This window comes from Monodelphis domestica, chromosome 1 (assembly GCF_027887165.1).
Source record: "Monodelphis domestica isolate mMonDom1 chromosome 1, mMonDom1.pri, whole genome shotgun sequence".
NCBI lineage: Eukaryota > Metazoa > Chordata > Mammalia > Didelphimorphia > Didelphidae > Monodelphis > Monodelphis domestica.
In genome coordinates, this window is record NC_077227.1 from 276849196 (window position 1) to 276873094 (window position 23899).

Here is a 23899-nt window from a genome sequence, read left to right on the forward strand (position 1 = left end):
CCCCCCAGTAGCTGACGTGCAATTCCACTGGGTTTTACATGTGTCATTGATCAAGACCTATTTCCCTATTATTGTTAATTGCACTAGGGTGATCATTTAGAGTCTACATCCCCAATCGTATCCTCATTGATTCATGTGATCAAGCAGTCGTTTTTCTTCTGTGTTTCTACTCCTACAGTTCTTTCTCTGGATGTGGATAGCAAATCAACTTTATTTTCTTGCTCTTCAGTAGCTTTGGCTATAGCACCTGCAGGTGTGGTGGCCAGTTTGCATCTCCATAGCAGTTGTTTCCTGGGATAATGGTTGTACACATTGGGTTCATGGGTTTAGAATCCTAGGCTTCTCTATCCGTGTCTGAGGACAAATGGTTGTCAAGGTGGTGGTGAGGAAGGTTTGACTTGCCTAGAACACGCCAGTACTGTTTTCTTCTCAGGATGCCATACTGCTTCAGTGAGACCGGCTTGGCTGCCCTGTGAGACAGTAACCATGGCCTCCAAACTTACCACAGGAAAACATGGTTATAGAGACAAAAATCTGGCATGGTGGATGAAAGCTGGGAATATAGACTCTAAAAGATCACCCTAGTGCAAATATTAATAATATGGAAATAGACCTTGATCAATGACCAATAAAACCCAGTGGAATTGCACATCAGCTATGGGGGGGAGGGAAAGAACATGAATCATGTAACCATGGAAAAAATATTCTTAATTAATTAAATAATTTTCAATTAAAAAACAAAAATAAATTAACTTCAGATACATTTAAAAAAAGAAAAAGAAAAAAGTATAGTCTAGAACACAGAAACAGTGAATACAATAGTTGCCATTTAAGTCTATGAAACACTTTACACGTTTTCTTTCATTTAATCCTCACAACCACCTTGTAGGATGGGTGCTTCATTTTGGAATCAGAACCTAAGACCAAGAGAGATTAAGTGACTTGTCCAGGAACATACAACCAGTAAATATCTGAAGTAAGATTCGAATCCAGTTCTCTTTGCTTACAAATCTCTTCTGAATTCATTATGTCAAATTCCTTTCATCTGGACTCATCATTTTCTTACATGGTGGTTACATCTCACGATTCATTTTAAAATCAAAAGGGTTTGAGAAGTAGCTATTTTGATTTCTTGATTGGAAATTTAATAAATCAGTCAACAAGCATTTATTGACTACCATATTCCAAGAATTTTGCCAAGTGTTTTGAGAGACACAGATATTGGTCTGTCCTTATGGAGTTTATACTCTAAATTAAAAGACACTACACATACACATACACACACACACACACACACACACACACACACACACACACACACACACGAATTAGTCCAACAACCACATATACAACAATGCTAAAGACACTCCAAGGCACTCCATGATTAGCTGCCTAATGAATAGTACAGAGAGTGCTATAAGCTCAGAGCAAGGAGAGATAAGCATAGGGCAGGGGGTTAGTGTTAAAGATCTATGGAAATACACTGTCTTTATCTCATGACCCCAACAAAGAAGGCAGTTTCTTATTCTTATAGCTATCAACTCTAGGCAATTAGTAAGTGTCAAGGTCCAAAAGAGGGGCAGCAATATGAGCTACATTTAGCATGATGCAGTGGAAAAGATACTGGATTCAGAGTCTGAGGATCTTGGTTCAAATTCCAGCCCTGCCATGTATTATTTGTGTGGCCTTGGGCAAGTCACTTAACCTCCACAAGTCTCAATTTCTTCAACTGAAAAGCGAGAAGGTTGAACTAACTAGCTTCTAAGGTCTCTTCTAGCTCTAACTATATTCAATGGAAGCTTCAGGAATTTATATGTTTGGGGTTTAGACATACTGTGACCATTTTATCTTCATATCAGAAATCTGTTCTAAATGCTACTTTTGTCCTTGAGTCACCTGGAGGAGACTTCTAATGCAATGGAAGATATGTCTTTCATAAGGGATAGCTCTGCTGTGCTGCAGGAAAATTTTTCCATCAGGTATTTTGAAAAAAAAAAAACACCTTGTTTCAAATCTTCCAGGATTTTCTCTTTGAGCTAACGATGGAATGGGGTGGGGGTTGGAGGGAAGAATCAGAGCAGAAAAACGCTGGCTGTCTGATACACATTTCAGAATCAAGCTGTAGGACGGTGTTAGAAGAGAGAGTTCTGAAGCATCACTGATGAAAGACTCCATCATCATGAGCCAGCATGATGAGGACCAGCTTCTATTAGGTCCCCGATGCCTGTAAGTCACTTGTTCAGTTCTGGATCTCCCAAAGAAGCTGGATCTTCAAAGAGACAACTTAGCATCATTAGCAAACTGTCAGGTGAGCAAGCTCAGGCAGTAGCAGTAGCAGACCATCCCTGAGTCTGTCCTCTGGCTGAGGGGAGGGGAGGGAGGTGATCAAGAAGCAGGTGACAAATGGCAGGAAATGCTCAGGCACATCCCAGTGCCAGCGGCACCTGCCTCCTGTGAATGGCTCATTCACCTGCCCAACTGCCAAGTCATAGCAGCGGCTCCTGAGCTGCAAAAACAGCTGGGTAACTGAGGCCTGGAGGTAACATTGAGTGGTCCTGCCAGCCTAATGCTCCATGATGAAGAGGGTAATTGAGTGCTGAGTGCTGCATGCTGAGCCAGCAAGTAAAACCCTGCTTACAATACCAGCCCAGCCCAAGTCCTGAAGAGCATCAGAAGCCTAACCACATCTAGCAGCAGAGGAATGAAGCTTGGTTTGCTTCTACCCTCAAAGGCTCCATTCCATGCCATGTGCCATGAGGCTTGGCTTAAATGCACCCCGTTAGATGGTCTGCCTAAGTTCCTCTTAGGTCTTAAATGATTTGCTTGTGATACAGTAGGGAGCACAATGATCAAGATTCCTAGGTTCTAGTCTTAGTTCTACCATTAATTAGAGCGTTACCTCCTGGGCTATGTCTTTTACTTCCTTCTTCCTCTCCAGTGCCTTTATGCAGAGCTGACACCTCACTGAATGTTTGTTGAATGAAATGACTGTGGATGGCATTTTAGGTTTTTGTGACATTGCCCTTTCCTCAACCCTCCCCTCCCCCCCACCTTTCTGGCAACTCTTTCTCCATCTCCATTGCTGGTTCTACATCTAGGACATGCTCACCAAATGTTAGTGTCCCCCAAGAATGTATCCTTGGCTCTTTTCTTCTTCTCCCTCTACACTATTTTACTTGGTGACCTCATTGACTCCAGCATTCAATTATCTGTGTACATGATTCCCAGGTCTATTTTCCCCCATTTGACTTAAACTGGATGTTCTATAGACAGTTTAAACTCAAAATGTCATTTCTTTTCTCCCATAAACTCTTCTCTCTTCTGAACTTCTTTGTTTTTGTTGAGAGCACCAGCATCCCTTCAGTCACTTCGTCTTCCAACCTTGACTCCTCACTCAAAGCCACCTCAAATAAGCCCAATCATTTTCGACCCTTGTAACACCTCTCTATATGCCCCTTCTCTCCCCTCACATAGTTCTCCACCTGGTGTTTTGTGAGTGGAGACTTTTGTCACCTCACACCGGGACTATCTTAATATCCTTTAGTATCCCCAAATATGTCCCCACTCAAGGCCACCCTCCACCTAGTGCCCCAATGATCTCCTTGAAGAGAAGGTCTGACCCTATTACTCTGCTACTTACTCAATTCCTTGATCAAAAGAAAAGTCATTAAGCAACACTCTCTTTCAAAAGCAACCAAATTGAAGCAGTGAGGTGGCACAGTGGATAAAGAACTGAGCTTGGAGTCAGGGAGGCATGAGATCAAATCCAGCCTCAGGCATGTACTAGCTGTGCAACTGGAGGCAAGCCATTTTGCCTCTGCCTTAGTTTCTTCAATTTAAAATGGGGATAATAATTATACCTACCATATTCCAACGGTTGTTGTGAGGATCAAATGAGTTAATGTTTACAAATGGTTTTTAGCTCACTGCCTGGCACGTAGTAGGTTCTTAATAAATGCTTTTTCCCTTCCCTTTCCCGACATTTAATAGCATTCGCAACATTCTGCACCTATGGTTCCCATCTTTCCTCCTAGAGATGGGAATGTGTGTTTCATGCTCTGCCCTCTGCAACCCTCAATTATATTCATCTCAGTTCCACTGCTTCTTAGTAGTATATATTGAAATCATTATGACTATTGTTTATCTGGCTTTACTTTCTTCATTCTGTATCACTTCATACAAATCTTTGTCTTGAGACAAATCACTATTCATGGATTTGGGAACTTAAAAGCCAAATCATCTTTGCTAAGAGTGGCAAAGAACTGGTAAATTTGGTTGGGTACTTTGCTTTGCTAGAGAAAGTCTACACAAGCATCAGCATCTTTTGCTCAAGTATCTTACAGCTCCCAACTCATCAACTCAGCTTATCCCTCTTTACCAACATGATTAGCCAGTTTCCTAGTGACTCAGACATGGGGAATAGATAAGCTCATGTATAGGCATGGGGAGACAGAAAAAAAACACACAATCACTAGTTTTCACTGATGAAGGAGATAGCTTGATAATGAACTTACAAGAGCCCCAATGAATTAAAGGCTTTTCATTTCTCTTGCAGAAAAAATAAAAACATTAATTAAGCTTCAACAATTCATTTCCCTCCTTTTAAGTCTAAAGAAAACCAGCAGAAATCTACAGGAATTCCCTCCCCCCTTTGCTTTGATCATTAATCATCTTCAACTTCTTCCCCCAAAAAACGATAAAGAAAACAACAACCCTACAAGTTTGCTGACTCTAGTAACCAAAGGCAGCATTTAATGGGCATATTTTTATATACAGAGAGTAATGAAGACATCAGATCTGTTCTTTTTAAAGGTCTAATCTGTGTAGAGAGTGCAGGTTCTCTAGGCTGAAGGTTAGTTGAGCTGCTTTCAGTGGCATTTTTCAATAGGTTAGCCAAATTGATTAGATATTACATTAGATATCTGGTCCATAGCTGGTTGAAAGCGTGTGCTCTAGCCAAACTGATATCTCCCTGCAGACACCTCCAATCTAACATACTATGAAAAAACTGTATTTGCCTTCCTTCCTTCCTTCCTTCCTTCCTTCCTTCCTTCCTTCCTTCCTTCCTTCCTTCCTTCCTTCCTTCCTTCCTTCCTTCCTTTTTATTTTTTTATCTTGTGGAAAAAAAAAAGGAAATGGACTTCTTGGCAGCTACTCCATGATTTCCTCTCATATAAACCAATTTCCTTGTTTAAGGTTGAATTATTTTCCGAAAAGATGTGATATAATTTCTATAGCTGTAGCACTTTTTTTACTCAGGGTAAATTCAATCAGAGGTGGTGGTGATATTTTTAAGTCAAAACCCTTTTTGGGTCCATTCTTCAGATGAAAGTGTCTTGATATTATCTTAAGAGCACCTTAGACAATAATACATTTATCTTAGTGGGGCATGATATTCTTTAAGCATTGCCTACCCTTGAATCTTCACCAAGTACAATGAAAACCTAGTCATGGTGTGAATGACAGACCCCAAGAGAAGGATGTCATAGATTGAATGAAGTAAGGGTCTGGGTTAGTGATGGAGAATCAGGAGATGACTATGTGAAGGAAGTACTTCTTTCATTCAGTGAGTGCCCTGAGTCAAAGCCCCAATCACCTCTGCCTTAGTTATACTTCTGATAATTAGCTTTGAGTTAGAGTGTTTAAATCAATAACTCTAGATTTCTATGGATCATTACTCTGTTGGCTATCACATGTCATCCACCAAAGCACTCTTAGACATTCACTTCTGTTATAAGGGTTTTCTCACCTTTATTGATTATTGATATAGTATGGTAATACCAATAAATTTGTCCTGTGTGGATCGGCTGGTGTGACTGAGAAAAATGGCTTTTCAGAGTAGCCTAAGAATTTCGGCTCAGCCAGTTGTATAAAAAATATATTTTTATTATAGGTAAAAAAAACAAACTAACTAATGACAGGGATAGTAAAAGGAAACAAGTAGAAAAGAAATTCTTATAAATATAGGTCCTTAAGCTAATAATTCTTACTCTAACCACCCAAAATCTGATCTGCAAAGATCTTCTTCTTCCCCAACAGAGTTGAGGCTACTCTTTCTTCCAATTTTATCTAAATCCCCCAAAAACCTTTATCTACCCTACTCTAAATAATACACAAGGAAAATAAGTTAGGTCTCTCTCTCTCTCTCTCTCTCTCTCTCTATTTCTCTCTCTCTCTCTCTCTCTCTCTCTCTCTCTCTCTCTCTCTCTCTCTCTCTCTCTCTCTCTCTCTCTCTCTCTCTCTCCTTTGCTGTATAGATGAACAAACAGTTTTGAATCTCCACAGCCTCTCTCCATTTGCACAGCAAATCTGCTGGGGCTTGCACTGATGATTCACCCAAAAATCTCCTTCACTCGTCAGGTCTTTTATATGAATTTTTATTTTATTTTATTTTTTAAAACCCTTACCTTCTGTCTTGGAATCAATACTGTGTATTGGCTCCAAGGCAGAAGAGTGGTAAGGGCTAGGCAATGGGGGTTAAGTGACTTGCCCAGGGTCACACAGCTGGGAAGTGTCTGAGGCCAGATTTGAACCTAGGACCTCCCATCTCTAGGCCTGACTCTCAATCCACTGAGCCACCCAGCTGCCCCCTTGGATGAATCTTTAGATGTGAAAAACACTGAGATTTTCCAATCTCGATGAGCAACTCTTAGGACCTCCTTTCAGAACAGGGTCAGCCCAAAGAATGAAAGTTATTTGGGTAACTCTCTCAAAGCACTCTGGGAAAATTTTCTCTTACCCATAAATCCATCTGAGATTCCATTCATATAAAAAAAAACAATTAACAAATAACTCTCTTATGCATCTATCAATAACTTATGGTACTTACCTCTATTTCCTAATGAACTATTAATTAATAAATAATTCTCTATACTTCTCCTTTAGTCTACTTGCCATGGATCTAATATTAGCAGACCCATAGGCCATGGCCATCATGGTTGAAGTCACAAATAGAGGTAGACTCTATAAATTATCCAAACATGTATAGATAGGTGGCAATCAATAAGCATTTAAGCTAAACTGATTGCTCTTCCTTAATAAGGAATGCTTCAATACAGTGCCCCATATGCCCTTATTGTGTCTGCACAACAGATTTCTTTCTAAGGCTCATCAAGAAATGTTTTCCTCCCACCCTACCCATTTCTAGGTTATGTTACACAGATCCTGTGGAAACTCCCTGAATGTGTAGCTTCCTGTGCTGTCCTTGAGTGTTGGGAAATGCAATCCCTCCTGAGTAGGCTTCCCTGGGTTTACCCTCTCTCTATTCCTAGAACCTTGCCCTGCTGACTTGGAAAAATTGAATACCTTTCAACCCCTCCTTCTCTCCCTCCCTTCCCCAGCCTGCTGGCGGAATCCCCTAGGTTCACCTTCCTGGGTCTCCCGGTGCCTTTCTCAATTTTCTCTGCATTTCTGCCAACCCTTGTTCTTCTGGAGCCAGAAATTTGGAGAGCTAAGGACACAGAATAATAAGTAGGGAGTGCATCTGAGGACACTTAAATACAATCAGAGCAGAGAGTTAAAAGCTTTCTTCAGAGACTGGGACTGAGAAGGGCTTTGCCTTGTTTAATGAAAATGATGGAGAAGAAGAGTCAGCCTTAAGAGGAAAGAGCTCAGATTCTAAAAATCAGAAATCATCACCAGGTTTCTAATGTGAGGCATAGATGCTTCAGATGGAAAGTTTTAAAGGCCCTGCTGAGCTATCAGCATTTGTGGTGTTTGTTCTCCTTTTTTTCAGACAGCCTTTTCCTCTGGGTGGACAATGAAGTCTAAAGTGTCTGCTTTCCTTGCTGTGTATATTTCTCCATTTTGCTTCCTAGATTCCCTTATCTTAGCAGAACCGGTTTAGTGTTCCTAGCACTACAGGGGAGATTGGAATCTAAATAATAATAATAAAGCCTCTGCTTTTTATTGAATTTTAAAGAAATAAGTTGATGGAAACATTTCATATTCACATTAGGTTTTGTAAGCCAATCTGGATACTCACTGAGCTTGCAGTGTTCCCTAAGGGTTGTTTCTTTACTAAGGACTTCTTTGGAGTTTACATTATATTGCTATGGAGAGAAAAAATTGCTTTGAACTGAGACAGACTGAGAGCTTTACTTGAAAGGATTCACATTTCAGGCAGGATGTACTCCCTTCCTCCACCCTCCATATATATTTACACATCCATACAGAGTCACTTACTACTCTGTGTGTGTGTGTGTGTGTGTGTGTGTGTGTGCCCATGTGTATTTAGAGAAAATGAGAGGCAAAGGAAGAGTGGAGGGATGGAGGGAAGGGGAAGCAAGAGAAAGAGGAAGAAAAAAGGAGGGAGAGCCAGAGATAGAGACAGACAGAGAGCCAGAGAGAGAGAGAGAGAGCCAGAGAGAGAGAGAGAGAGAGAGAGAGAGAGAGAGAGAGAGAGAGAGAGAGAGAGGACAAAGAGATAGAGAGAGAGAGTGAAGGAGGGAGGAAAAGAGACACATAGAAAGTGACAGGGTTGAGGGGGGGAGGAAGAGAGAGGAAGGGAGGGAGACAGCCATACAGACAGATATATATATATATATATATATATATATATATATATATATATATATAGAGAGAGAGAGAGAGAGAGAGAGAGAGAGAGAGAGACATCCAGAAACATAGAGAGACAGAGACAGAGAAAAAGAGACAGACAGACTGACAGAGAGACAGAGCTAGAGGGAGAGAATGGGGGAAGAGAGAAAGGGAGAGGGAGAAAGAGGAAGAGAGAGAGGGAGAGAAGGAGAGAGAGAGAGAGAGAGAGAGAGAGAGAGAGAGAGAGAGAGAGTGAGTGAGAGAGAGAGAGAGAAAGGGAGAGGTGGAGAAAGAGAGGGGCAGGGAGATAGGGAGAGAAATTTCTTTCCCATTCCTTCCAACCTCTTAGTCTATTTGCCCTGGAGACAAGCATAACCTGCAAAGGCCACTTCTAAATAAGATCCTTCACAAATCACATTTTCTAAACAGATTTCTGGGTTTGGCCTCAGGAAAATTCTCATAAAGGGCGAAAAAATGGATTCTTCATTCAAGTAAACATAAATCTAGCCTTAGCTCTGTTTTTCCTTTACTGTCTTCAAGGACCACCCTCTCATAATTACTTTTGCTCAAGATAGTAATGGGGGAAGGTTTTCAGGTATTTCTCGTATCTTTCTTCCATGTGTGTGTGTGTGTGTGTGTTTGTGTGTGTGTGTGTGTGTGTGTGTGTATGTGTGTGTGTGTGTTTAATTTCACTGACTTTCCTCAACTGTGTTAGTTAATTGTCTTCTTCAAAGAAGTTATTACATGGTAATGGTGGAATCCTTTAACATCTGGAGTCTGGAGGAATTTAGAAATTTAGAAATTAGAAAGTGCTTTGAGATCCTTGAATGATTTGGGTTATTATAACTATAGATTTTATTATTGAATTGTGTTTAATGTGATCTACTTAATATAGTAAGTGCTTCTGACAATTGCTTAGTAATTTTAATTACAACAAAGGAAATAAAATTAAAGGTAGAATACCAATTAAACTAACATATTACTCAGCAAAAGGATTAATTAGCATTTAATGACTAGAAATTACTAACAATTACGACATATAATTGCAAATTACTTGTGGGATTGAAAAGTTATTTGGGTACTATTAATATATTGTTATTCTCCTAATATCATATGTCACGTCCAATGAATCTTATATTCCCTCTCTAGGGTATTTTACCCCATGTCTTTCTGTAATGTGTAATCCTCTCTTCCAGTAGAAGCCTTCAGTTAGAGAGTGCTTTAAGAGGATATTTCATCAATAGGGGAGCATTGGTGACAGAACTCACAGTCTTATGCAAATCTTCTGGAGAGAGTCACAAATTGACACATTTTTTTCCCACTGATCTCATTTCTTACCATGTATTTATATATCTGCTCCTGACTCCTGACTTGAACAAATTCTACTTAAAAGTCAGAATGGTATTTTGGAAACATTTATAATCCCCCAATCTTTTTCAGTCTATGACAAGGCTAGAAATTTACCACAACAAACTGAGTGGGAGTGTGTATGTGTTTACCCCTGTCTACCTTTCTACCTTTCCCTCATTTACTCGTCTTTCACTGGTTTATCCATTTGTTTGTTCATATTTGTCAATCCATACCAAAAATTCAGTACTAATTAGTTTGCAAAGTGGTTGAGAGGAACTAGTCAAGAACAGATAAAAGTTTAATTTTGCTTAAGAAATAATTTGTTTGAAGTTTTAAAACAACTGAGGTAACTCAAAATTTATTTTTATTGCCGTAAGTTAAAATAAATCAAAGTCTTTTAGAACTAAACCAAGTATTTTAAAAAGTAATTTGTCTTTTAGCTTGCTTCTATTTAACATTGTAAAACTTTTGTGAACACAAACACATACAGCCATTCTCTCTCATGATATGCTGAGGTATACTGATGCCCTGGTTGGGAAATGGGGCTATAGAGTTATATATCTTCTATATGTCGGTCTTATTGTAGAAAGTTACTGTTCAGAAGGTATATTTCTTTTTTGGTTCAGTCTCGTAAATACATAGACTAGAATTCTGTTTAATGCTGTAATTTGAAGGGCATATGCTTTCATATATTTCCCAATTTCTGTTAGGGTACCTGAAGTAAAAAAAAAATTCTTGGAGTCTTAAAGATTTTTCAGTTTTTCACAGAATTTCAGTCAGAAGAGATTTAAATAGCCAAATTCATCCCAATGTCCCAAATATAACTCCCAACACAATATTGGTTGTGATCCTTTGTACTTGAAGGGGTCCAAAATGTTTTTCGGCTTGCACATAAATCAAATTTAAGTGAAGCAGAGCTGCCTCTCTTCCAGACTCATTAAAGTCCAGGGGCAAGACAAAATCAAAACAACTGGTGATGACTTGGGCTGCAGTGAAAGACCTTGACTACTTTTATGTCTAACTAAGCTCTAAAAGCTCTACACTACTTGCTTCTATTGTCTTCATGACCACTGGAACAAATTCTGTCCATTCCACTGAGGGAGTCTTCACATACCCAACTAACTTAGTGACATTTGAGGTTCACTGCTTACCTTCAACCTGGTTTAGCCCATCCGGTCAATACAGTTCACAGGAGTATGGCCACTGTACATGCTGCAGCTCTTGAAGCCACAGGTGAGAACTCGGTGGCAGGTGGGCACCAAAGAGCAAAAGTACCCCTGAGAAGGGCTTGGTAAACCCTCACACAAGGCTTACTAGTCTTACCTAAACACCTTGCATACCCCTATCTACCAATGGTAGCCTTTTGTACTTTTGTGTAGCTCTAATTGTTGGGAAATTTGATCTTAAGGCAAACTTCTATTCTCCTTTTTGCAATTTCTATTCATTATTCCAGTTTTTGTCATCTGGGGCTCAAAAAGTTATAATATTTCCTCTATATGATACCATTACTTAGAGGGTCTTAAAAGACAGTTATCATGCTGCCCCCTTTGAGTCTTCTCTTCTCAATTAAACTCCACTGGTCTTTTCAACTGATTCTAATATTTATACTTTCTTGAAACCAAGTCTATGATGTTAAATTTCATCTTCTTCAAAGCAGTCTGATTGTCTGGCTTTTCACAATATTTTTTAGATTCTGACTCATCTTAGGTATTAGCTGTCCATCTCTGTTCTGTATTAGATCCAGATTTGACAGTAGCTCAAATCCTTAAGTGCCTGCTTTGTAGCAGACATTGGACAAAGATCTGGGGCTACAAAGAGAGGAAGGAATTAAACTTATTGGGTGCTAGGCACTCTACTAATATTTTATTAATATTATTTTTAGTTCAACTATTTCACAGGTAACATTTAATTACTATTTTACTGATTATTCTAGTATGCTTATCAATATAATTGAAAATATTAATTATAATTTATATTAATGGTTAAATAACTTACTATCTATTATTATTTCATGAACATTATATCATTCAATCCTCACAATAATACCTAGTTGTAGATTTTAAAATTAATATCCAAAATACTCCAATATTTATATTTAATAAAATTTATTAATAATGCCTTGAAGCAAAAAGGAAAATAAAAAGCTAGAGAAACAGAAAGAACTCACCCAGCCTCTCACATGGAAAAAAATGAGAGTGAGAGGGAGGAACCACAAAATTATATACAGAGACATAACAAACGCAAATGTGAATGAAGGGAAAAGGATTCTTGAGTCAGGAAAAGAATTCTGGGAGATGGAGTCCAAAGGTACAAGATTTCTAATTATACATAATGTTAGCATTATCCCCATTTTACAGATGAGCCAGATAGAGATTAAATTATTTTCCAGGGCCACAGAACTAGTGTGTTTCTGAGGCTAAATTTGAACTCAAGCCCTGTATCAACCTAATGAAACAGCTGCTGATTTAAAGATACTTGCATTTTACTGGATGTCATCTATGCCCTTATCTAAGTCATTGATTAGCACATTAAACAGCAAAGGGTTGAGCATAGATCTCTAGTGCACCCCTTTGGAGACCATATTGATCTGACATTGAACAATGAATGAGACTCCTTGAGACTAGCCATCCATGTAATACTCAGCCTAAATGTATTATTGTCTTGTCCATACCACTCCATCTTTCCCACAAAAGTATGAAATATGTTATCAAATGATACACCAATATCTAGGCAAACCATATCTATAACATAACCCTCATACTAGATGAATAAATCCTTCTAAAAGGATATAAGTAAGGTTAGTCTAGCAAGATTGATTTTTGCTACTCTTTTTGTGACTTCTGCTTCTTTTTCTAAATGTTAACTTTCTATTTAATAATATATTCTAGAATTTTCCAAGGAATCAAAATCAAACTCTACACATTTTATTCCCCCCCCACACCTTTTCTTTTTTTGCAATTTGGAACTCTATTTGTTCTCCAGGCCCTCTCTTTTTCCCTCATAATTTTTTCAAATATCACTGACATGGGCTCAAGATTCATATCTCTCTGGTAGTTCTTTCAGTATCTGAGGATGTAGTTCATGTGAGCCAGATAACTTGAACTCATTAAGGGCAGATAGGTGCTCTCTTACTATTTCCTTACTACCTCTCAGCCCATCTTTTCTTCCTTTCATTTCCAGTGCAAAATTCATTCTCTTTTCTAGAAGAAAAAGACATAATATCAGAATTTAGTAGCTTTAACCCTCTCTCTTTTGTCATTTGTCATTAATCCATTCAATCCTTCCAGAGTTGTGGTCCCATACTTTCTTTGATCCTCATAGTTCTCCCATAGCTTTGACCACTCCACTCTTAATTATTCTTAGGTGTTGTTTCTAGGATTAGTTCATTCTGAACTTTGCAAGTCCTGACTCTAGTCTTGTAGGATTGCACTGCTCTTTTAAAATAATTATTTTTTTTAAATGATCAGTTTAAGAAACCAGGATATTTCAAGCAACAAATATAAATATCATAGATGAAACTACGAACCATTCTACACAGTTTTTAAGTGCATATTAAATTTAACATGATAGTAACAAAGTTACCCTGCTTGCCAATGTTCTTCTGAATTTCCTTCTGTTCTTTTCTGTGTATTAAAAAAAGTTTTATTGATATTATTTTCTTCTCAGGAGATGGAGTGTTGTTGAGGCACTGGAAGTTGGACTAGATTAAAGAGTATGTGGATGGAAATAAATTGTAAGAGACTAGAAATATGGGAAATGGAGAGGTTATGGAAAATTTTATTTCAAATAAAACAAGATAACGTGTATAGATAGAATTTGCAAACATGAGTATATAATACAAATGTTAGTGATGATGATGATGAATAGGTAGCTGCATGGAGGATGAACTGGAACTAGGAGAGATTTAAGTTTAGGAGACCAATTAGAAGATTATTTTAGCATTCAAGGGAAGAGTTGTTGAGGGTCTGCAAATTTGTTCAGCCATTACTCAATTCATGGACACCCACTTTGTTTCTAGTTAGTTTTTTGCTATTACAAAAAAACATGTCTAATAAATATTTTTGTACATATGAGTCCTTTGCTTCTGACTTTGACCTCTTTGGGGGTACATTCCTAGTACTGTTAGCACAAAGGATATGAGCAGTTTATTATTTGCCTTTTTTGGTAGAGTTCCAAATAGTTTTCCATTATGGCCAGGCCAATTCACAGCTGCACCATTAGGGCACTACTGTTTTGTATCCTTCCATATCTCTTTCAACAATGACCATTTTCCTCTTTTGTCTTCTTTTTCAAATTGATGGGTTTGAGGTAGAACCTCAGAGTTGTTTCAATTTGCTTTTCTCTTATTATTAATGACTATATAAATTTTTTGGAGTGGTTGTTTATAGCTTATGTTTCTTCTGAAAACTGCCTATTCATTTTCTTTGACTATTGGAGAATAGCTTATTCTTATATCTGACTTTATCAGAGAAATTTACTGCAGAGTTATTTCCCCAGTTAACTCTCTCCTTTCTAATTCTAGCTATTTTGGTTTTGTTAGTGCAAAAGTATTAAAATTTTACATAATTGAAATTATCCATTTTATTTTTTATGATAATCTCTTTTCCTTTTTTGGTGAAGAAAACACCCTCTGGCCATAATGACCTTAGGTTTATCCAATAGTATTCAACTATTTTTTGACTGCTCTTAGATCTAGTTTACTTAATCACTTCCATTGGTCATTTTTCCCATTTCTTAACTAGTTCCAAAAATTCTGATGACTACGGCCTTGTAGTTTAGTTTGAGATCATGTCCTTTTTCATTTTTCTCCTGAAATTCCTGACAAAATTCTTTTGTTCTTTCAAATGAATTCTGCTATTATTTTGTTTAGTTCTATAAAGCATATGCTTAGGTAGTTTGATTGGTATGGTACTAAATTAATTGAGTTAATATTGTCCTTTTTGTCATATTGGCATAGCCCAACCATGAACCAGTAAGACTTTAGGGTTCCTCAATTAAATGCCTTTTCCCCCTTTTGTGTTATCTTGTCCTACCCCCTAAATTGTTTATTTGGCAACTCATTCTCTCAGTGCTTCAAATTTCACTAATATATTAGCTGATGATAAAGGATAAAGCTTAAGGTATTATTTCTTCCAGGGAGGTCTGATGGATTTATGATTTATTTACTTTACTTCCTTCACATCAGAAATAAATTAATATTTTATTTCGAGGAGTCTACTTTTATGTTTTGAAACCCTGATTAGCTTGCTAAACTTAGATAGAGCTTGTCTAACTATACTTATATAATAGGTACCTATCTGCACAGAAGTAGATGTATTATATGGAGCCTAATTCAATCAATTTCTACCCAGGTTACTGAATGTTGAACTGATCATTGCTCTCATGATTCATTTTCTGGTGAGTATATGTTTGGATTCTTCCACTACCATTAGAAATGTTTCTGATGAAATTCAGCTAGAAGGTATGAGTGAATATGTATAAATGCCCAGGAGCAAAGTCCTCTTGGATCATCAGGAGGGTTGAGTTCTGGATGAATCTTCAAGCATTGATATACTAGTACATATTGGTGCATGGATAGCATTCAGGGCAGGTATTTAGTAAAGGATCAAGTACCAGTGGCAAGAGTCAGGCAAGTCAGAGTTAGATAGTAATAAATTTAGAACTGGAAGGGATACTAAAATTAGATAGATAGGGGATTTATTAAGCTCTTACTCTGTGCAAGCCACAATACTAATGCAGGGACTACAAACGGAAGTAAAAACAAGTACATTTCCTGCCCCAAGGAGCTTATATTAAAGGGAGCTAAAATGAGGGGGATGGGAATTGGGAAATAATATGAGGAGTTGTGGAATGAACTGGATTTGAAGTGAGCATAGCTTGCACAGAAACTTCCTCAAATAAAGGTTGTGAGAATGAATTCATCAATTATAGTTTGAGGCTATAGAGATGGGAGGTATTGATGGCATGAGAAGACTACTGGGCTAGAGGCTAGGGAGTCATGGGTTGAGCTGGGTTCAAAGTGGGATATATGCCAGAGGTGCAAACCCAAAGTCTTGAAACCAGGTGGCATAAACAAGACCAGGAAGTCAGTGGCTTGCCATAAAACCTCAGCGTTGCAAGGAACCTCCAAAATTAACTATTTCAACCTATATCTGAAACTTCAGTCTTCTTCACAACACCCAGCCAAGTAGTCTTCTGGCATCACATTGGAAATCATCATTGAATGGGAATTTGAACAATTAAATTAACATAAAATTAATTTTATTGTGTTAAAAAGTAGAGTTAAGACCATTAAGTAAAATATTTTAAATAATATCAAATTGTTTAAAAATATATATGTATTAAAATCTTAATATCAGTTAAACACAACAGTCTGGGAATAATAAAGTTCATTATCTCTCTAGTATCTAAAACTAAAGCTAAAATTATGAGGAAAATTAAGAGAGAAGTCAAGGAAAAATTGGAGATCTAGAATCTCACTAAGCAACAAATTGTTAAAAACAGTCATTAAAAGGAAGTTTAAGGAGGTAGAAGGACTAGATGTGATTCTATTTTGTTTGGATGATCTCAAAAGAAGAATAGTGTGGGTGGGAAAGTAGACTATTCTAAAAGGGGAAAGAGGTGAAAGCAACAAGGAAAATTATCTTACAAAAATGGGGTGTACAAAGAGGGGTTTACCAAAAAAGGAAGGGACAATGAATGGGGGAGGCAGACTATGCTTGAACCTCACTTTCACTTGAATTGGTTGAAGGAGAGAATACACATACACAGATGGCTAGGTACTGGAAAACATCTTATGTAACAGGAATAAGAAGAAAAGAGGTTAAGGAAAAATGGGGAAATAAAAGGGTAGGGAGATTAAGGGAGGCATTAGTCAAAAGGAGACTTAAAGAGGGAGCTGAGTAAAAGGTAAGAATAAGTAAAAGAGAATGGGATAGAGGGAAACATGGAATTAAAAACCACAACTGTGAATATGAAAGGGATGAACTCATAAAACAAAAGTGGAGAGAAAAATATATTAGAATTTAACAATATACTGTGTATAAGAAACATGTGAAACAGAAAGATATACTCACAGTTAAAATAGAGACCTGGAGTAGAATCTAGTATTCATTTGAAATAAAAAAGTGTCAGGGATATAGATACCTTTCATGATCTCAAGGCAAAGGCAAAAATAGATCTAATTAAAAGAGATAGAAACAATCAATAATTTCATTAAAGATCACAAGAAAAGGCAACTTAACAGAATTTACAGGAATCAGCAAAATCAATGAGTAGGGAAAAACTCTAAAATCTTTCATTAATAAAAAGTAAATTTGTGAATTACACATTTTTTTTAAAACTTAGAAAATCAACAAATAAAAAACCCTTAATTAAATGCCAAAATAGAAATCTTGAAAAAAGGGAGAGATTGACAAAATTGAAAGTTAAAAAAATCATTGAATTAATAAATAAATCTAAGGGGGTAGATTAAAAAAAAGATTTGAGCCATTATTAGATTGAATTAAGAAAAAAAGAAAAACAAATTAACAGTATTAAAAATGAAAAAGACAAATTTATAACCACTGAGCAATAAATAAAAGCAAGAATTAGGAGCTAATTTGGCAAACTTTATGCCAATAAAACCAACAATCTATTTTTTATTTCCTTAAAGGAACTGCCTAAATGAAAAGGATGAATATTTATGAAAATATAAATTGCCTAGATTAACAATAAGAATTAGAGTAAAGTCAAACCTTGGTACCCAACAGTTTCAGAACTTGTCAAAGCTGGTATTTGATGCATTTTGACTAGAAAAAATTGTTGCAGTCTTTGACATTTTCTTGGTACTTAATGTGCTTCCTAGAACTTGTTGATGTCAAGATACTGGGAAGTGTATGGCCATTCTAGCTAAGTCAGAGGAGTTAGTCTCAGCACAGCTCTCTCAAAGCGCAGAACCCTGTTCAATCTCTTGTTCACTTTTTGTGGTTTTTGTGACTTTTGAGATATATTTTTATGCAGATAAGTCATTCAGGATCCCATGAAAGTTAGTTATAAAACCCAGGTGAAAATGAAATTAGTTAGAATCACAATAGAGGTTAAAAAAGAAATTATGAAGAAATATGAGAGTGGTATTCATGTTTCAGATCTCCCATTAGAGTATCTTATGCTGAGAACAACTTGAAAAACAGTCATCAAAATAGCTGATATTGTTAAAGGAGTGAAAGTTGTGATGAAACACAGATCCCAGATATTAGAGAAGGCAGAGAAATTGTTATTGATTTGGATAAATGAAAAACAGTTTGCACATGATAGCATTTCTTAGGCAATAATTAGTGAAAAGGCAAAACTGTTACATTTGTTACATCTGTTGAAAAACAAGCCTGGAATGAATGCAGACAGGGGTGAAGTGGTTAGAGCTATTTGAGGCTGGTTTGATTATCTATCTATCTATCTATCTTTGTTTCTTTCTTTCATTTTTCCATGGTTACATGATCCATGTTGTCTTCCTCCCCTCTTCCCTCTCTGCTCCGGGAGCTGACAAGCAGTTCCACTGAGTTATACATGTGTTATCACTCAATACCTATTTCCATATTACTCATTTTTTTAATAGAATAATCTATTAAACCAAAACAGCCAACACATACAGACAAGTGATAAATCATGCTTGTTTTTTTTTTTTCTGTTTTTATTCCCACAGTTCTTTCTCTTGATGTAGTAGTTAACATCCTTTCTCATAAGTCCCTCAGGATTGTCCTGGATCATTGCGTTGCTACTAGTAGCAGTCTATTACATTTGGTTGTGCCATAACGTTTCTGTTTCTTTGTACAATGTTCTCCTGGTTCTTTTTATTTCACTCTGCATCAGTTTGCTTTAAATGGAGTTTCTCTTTCTAACTCCTGCTGCTGAGTTTTGTTGGAAATATATAGAAATGCTGATGATTTATGTGGGTTTATTTTGTGTCCTGCAACTTTGCTAAAGTAATTATTTCCACTAGCCCTTTAGTTGGTTTTCTTGGATTCTCCAAGAATACCATCATATCATCTGCAAAGAGTGATAGTTTAGTTTCCTCATTGCTGACTTTAATCCCTTGAATTTCTTTTTCTTCTCTAAGTGCTTGTAGCAGCCCACAGCTGTGTTTACTCAAGACAGATAATTAAGCCATAAAGTTAGGCCTGAGTGCATTCTCTGTCCTGTGCATGGCCAGTAAGGCAATGAACTTTGATCCCAACTAGTTTGGGCGTAAAAGCAGGTTTCTTTGTTCTCCCCAGGCTGAAAAAGGATCCGCCCTTATCTTATGATAATTTACCTTTCTAACAATGATAATCCCCTATGTCATTAATTACTATGTATTATGTATCTTTGCATATGATAATCAATAAATAGACAAGCCCACAGGCCTAGCCCAGCTTTACCCACTCATCTTTCTTCCTTATTACTATCTCTCTCTCTCTCTCTCTCTCTCTCTCTCTTTCTCTCTCTCTCTCTCTCTCTCTCTCTCTCTCTACTTCTCTCTCTCTCTCTCTCTCTCGGAGGCCTCTGGCCACGCTCATTCTTTCACCTCTACTGCTCTTATCCCTATCATTAAGCCATAACTGTCCATGCTAATAGCATGGGTTTAAGGGCTGTGGCTTGTCTCTATTGATCTCTAAGCCCATGATGTTGTGTTGTGGTCTTCTCACTGTCTCATGTATCTATGAAGTGGAAGGACAGAGCTGAAGTCTGTGGGCTCGATTTACATATTTGGTGTCTGGTTCTCTCTTGCCATCCCTCCTGGCTTCAGATCCTGGTTCCCCCAGAGATAAACTTCTATCTATCTTTCCTTCTGTGCGAGGGCTGCTGGCCAGTCCCTCATGCCACAGTGCTACTGCTAGCATTTACAATATACTATTAAATAATGGAGGTGATAATGGGCATTCTTGCTTCACTCCTGATCTTATTTGGAAGGCTTCTAACTTTATTCCCATTGCAGATGATACTTGTGGATGATTTTATATAAATACTGCTTATTATTTTGAAGAAAGGCCATTTTATTCCTATATTTTCTAGTGTTTTCAATAGGAATGGGTGTTGTATTTTGTCAAAGACTTTTTCTGCATCTATTGAGATAATCATGTGATTTCAGTTAGTTTGGTTGTTGATGCGATCAATTATATGGATGGTTTTCCTAATATTAAACCAGTCTTATATTCCTGATATAAATCCCATGTGGTCATAGTGAATAATCCTTGTGATAACTTGCTATAGTCTCTTTGCTTGTATTCTATTTAAGATTTTTGCATCTATGTTCATTAAGGAGATTGGTCTATATAGTTTTCTTTCTGTTTTTGGTCTTCCCAGTGTGGGAATCAGAACCGTTTTTGTGTCATAAAAAGAATTTGGTAAGACTACTTTTTTGTTTATTTTTTCATATAGTTTGTATAATATTGGGATTAGTTGTTTAAATGTTTGATAGAATTTATTTGGGAATGCATCTGGTCCTGGGGAATTTTTTCTTAAGGAGTTCTTTGATGGCTTATTCAATTTTTTTCTGATATGGGATTATTTAAGTATTTTATTTCCTCTTTTTTTTAATCTAGGCAATTGATATTTTTGTAACTATTCATCCAGTTCACCTAGATTGTCATATTTACTGTCAGATAATTGGGCAAAATAGCTCTTTATAATTGCCTTAATTTCTTCTTCATTAGAGGTGAGATCACCCTTTTCATTTTTGATACTATTAATTTGATTCTCTTTTTTAAGTTTGATCAATACTTCATCTTATTTTTTCAAAGAACCAACTGCTAGTCTTATTTATTAGTTCAATAGTTCTTTTACTTTGATTTTTATTAATTTGTCCTTTGATTTGGTCATCAGAGATTTTCTAATTTGATCCTTTTTCTAGTTTTTTTTTGTTGCATGCTCAATGCATTTATCTCCTCTTTCTTTTTCTTTTTCTTTTTGTTGATATAGGCACATAGGGATATAATTTTCCCCCTGACAACTGCTTTGGCTATATCCCATAAATTTTGATGTGGTGTCTCCTCATTGTCATTCTTATCAATGAAAACAGTGATTGTTTCTATGATTTGTTCTTTAGCCCACTAGTTTTGAAGAACTAGATTATTTAATTTCTAATTAATTTTTAATTTGCTTCTCCATGAATCCTTACTAATTATAATTTTATCACATAATGATCTGAAAAAGTTGCATTTATTATTTCTGCTTTTCTGCATTTGTTTGTGATGTTTTTATGCCCTAGTACATTGTCAGTCTTTGTGTATATACCATGTGCTGCTGAAAAGAAGGTATATTTCTTTTTATCCCTATTCACATTTCTCCAGATATCTATTAACTCTGATATTTCTAAAATTTCATTCACTTATTTTACTTTTTTTGGGGGGGGTTAATTTATCTAGATCTGAGAGAAGGTTGAGGTCCCCTACTAGTATAGTCCTTAAGTTCCATTAGTTTATTCTTTAAAAATATGGATGCTATACCATTTGGTGAATATATATTGAGTACTGATATTTCTTTATCATCTATGCTGCCTTTTAATCAAGATGTAATTACCTTTCTTATCTTTTTTAAATCAGATCTATTTTTGCTTCCACTCTGCTATCTGCTTCCATTTTATGGGTGAGTTCATCCCATTCACATTCATAGTTATGATTACCAACTGTGTATTCCCCATCATTTTGATTTTCTCTTTTAATTCTGCCCTTTATCCTTTCACTCTTTCCCTCCACACAAATGTTTTGCTTTTGATCAATCCCCCTTCTCCCTCCTTTATTTGACTCCCCTTTCCATCTTCTTATTCCCCTTCTACTTCTCTAAAATAAAATTCTATACCCCCAATGAATCTGGCTGTTCTTCCTCCTCTGAATCTATTCCAATGAGAGTAAAGTTTAAGTTTTACCTGTCACCACCCTCATCCTCTCCTTGTAATAATATTCTCTCCCCTCACCATCATACACCTCTTTAAGTGGTATAATTTACCCCATTTTACTTCTTCCTTTGTATTTCTCTTAGGGTTTTTTTTTTACATATCACTCTATACACAGCATAATACCACACCCTGTTCCTATTTACATTTCTTCTAACTACTATGATAATGATAACAATTTTTAATAGTTACAGATATCATCTTTCTATATAGGACTATAATCAATTTAACCTTGTTGAAGCCCTTAAATTTTTTCTCTTTCTTATTTATCTTTTTTTATGGTTCTCTTGAATTTTGTATTTAGACATCGAATTTTCTCTTAAATTCTGGTCTTTTCTTCAGGAATTCTTGGAAATCTATTTTATTAAATGCCCGTACTTTCCCCTGAAAGTATATATAGTCAGTTTTGATGGTAGGTGATTGTTGTAGACCCAGTTCTGTTGCCTTCCATAATATCATATTTCAAACTTTGTGATCCTTCAGTGTGGAATATGCCAGATCCTCTGTAATCCTGACTGGGGCTCCCTGATATCTGAATTGTTTCTTTCTAGCTGCTTGCAGTATTTTCTCCTTAGCCTAGAAGCTCTTCAATAAGGCTATAACATTCCTGGGAGTTTTCATTTGGGGATTTATTGCAGGAGGAGAAAGAATCTAATGATTCTTTAGATTCTTTCTATGTCTATTTTGCCCGTTTGTACAAGAATATCAGGGCAATTTTCTTGGATAATTTCTTGTAATATAATGTCTTGACTTTTTATTTTTGTCATGGCTTTCAGGTAGTCCAAAAATTCTAATATTGTCTCTTCTGGACCTATTTTCCAGGTTAGGTGTTTTTTTCAATGAGAAATTTCATATTTTCTTCTATTTTTTCATTATTTTCATTTTGTTTTATTATATCTTGATGTATTGTGAAATCATTAGTTTCTACTTGCACAATTCTAGTTTTAAAAGACTGATTTTCATCCATGATCTTTTGATTGTCCTTTTCTGTTTGGTCTATTTTGTTTTTCATGGAACTCTTTTCATCATTGGACTTTTTTTGTCTATTCTTCTAGTAGGTTAATTCTGGTTTTTATTCTGCTTATTGCTTCATATGATTTTTATGTCTCCTTCCATTTGACCAATTTTGCTTTTAAAGTTGTTATTTTCATTTTTTATTACTTTCATTTCTTTTCCCCACTTTTCTTCCCATTTAAGTTCTTCTAGTTTTCATTTTTTATGAAGAGTTTGCATGTGTTTGTTTGTTTGTTTCTCATCCTCTCTTGTTGCTTTTTTTTTCTCTCTCTTTTTCCCTGTAGAAATTTTATGGGGATGAGAGATTTCTTTGTTGCTGTTTGTTCATTTTCCTGCTTGACGACTGGAAGTCCTGCAAGTTTCTGGTCATTTCTATCTTAGCTTCTGGCTTACAGGGTTTTGCCTTGGGGCTATCTTCATTTCCCTGTCAGAGGCCCAAGTAAGCCCAGTATTATGAAGTTCTGAACTTTACCTATGGGGTCTGGGATTCCAGGGGTAGGGCTACAGTGGTTTTTTGTTTGCTTGTTTGTTTTTGGTGTAGCTTGCTTTGCAGTATTTTGCCCTGAGGGTATTTTTACTGCCAGTGGTACTGCCACTGCTACTGTAGTAGAGGACCAATTGTGTCCAGTGCTGTGGAGCTCTGAATCTCACTGACAGGGCCTGGAACCTCCAGGGTAGGTCTACAGTGCTTTTTTGTTAGTGTGGCTAGCATCCTAACATCCCAAGTTTTCCTTTGACATGTACTTTGACTCGTATAGTTTTATCCCATTTTATCATGCAAATCCACACTCTCTGCCTACCTTTCACATTGTGTTTAGTGGGAGACCTATTTGCTCCTCCTGCTTTGATTTATGTCCTTTTGAGTTCTGGAAGGATATTTAGAACAATTACAGGATTTCCCTGCTACTACACCACCATCTTGGCTCTGTCATCTGGTTTGATAATTTTAAAAAATAAAGTGGCATACATAGGGTGGTGAAATAAGGGGAGGTAGCCAGTGCCAGCATAAAAGGAGCTGAGGAATTTGTGAATGATTTTAAAGATTTTTGTAGGGGCTGAGAAATTTGTTCCCCAACAAAGGTTTAACTA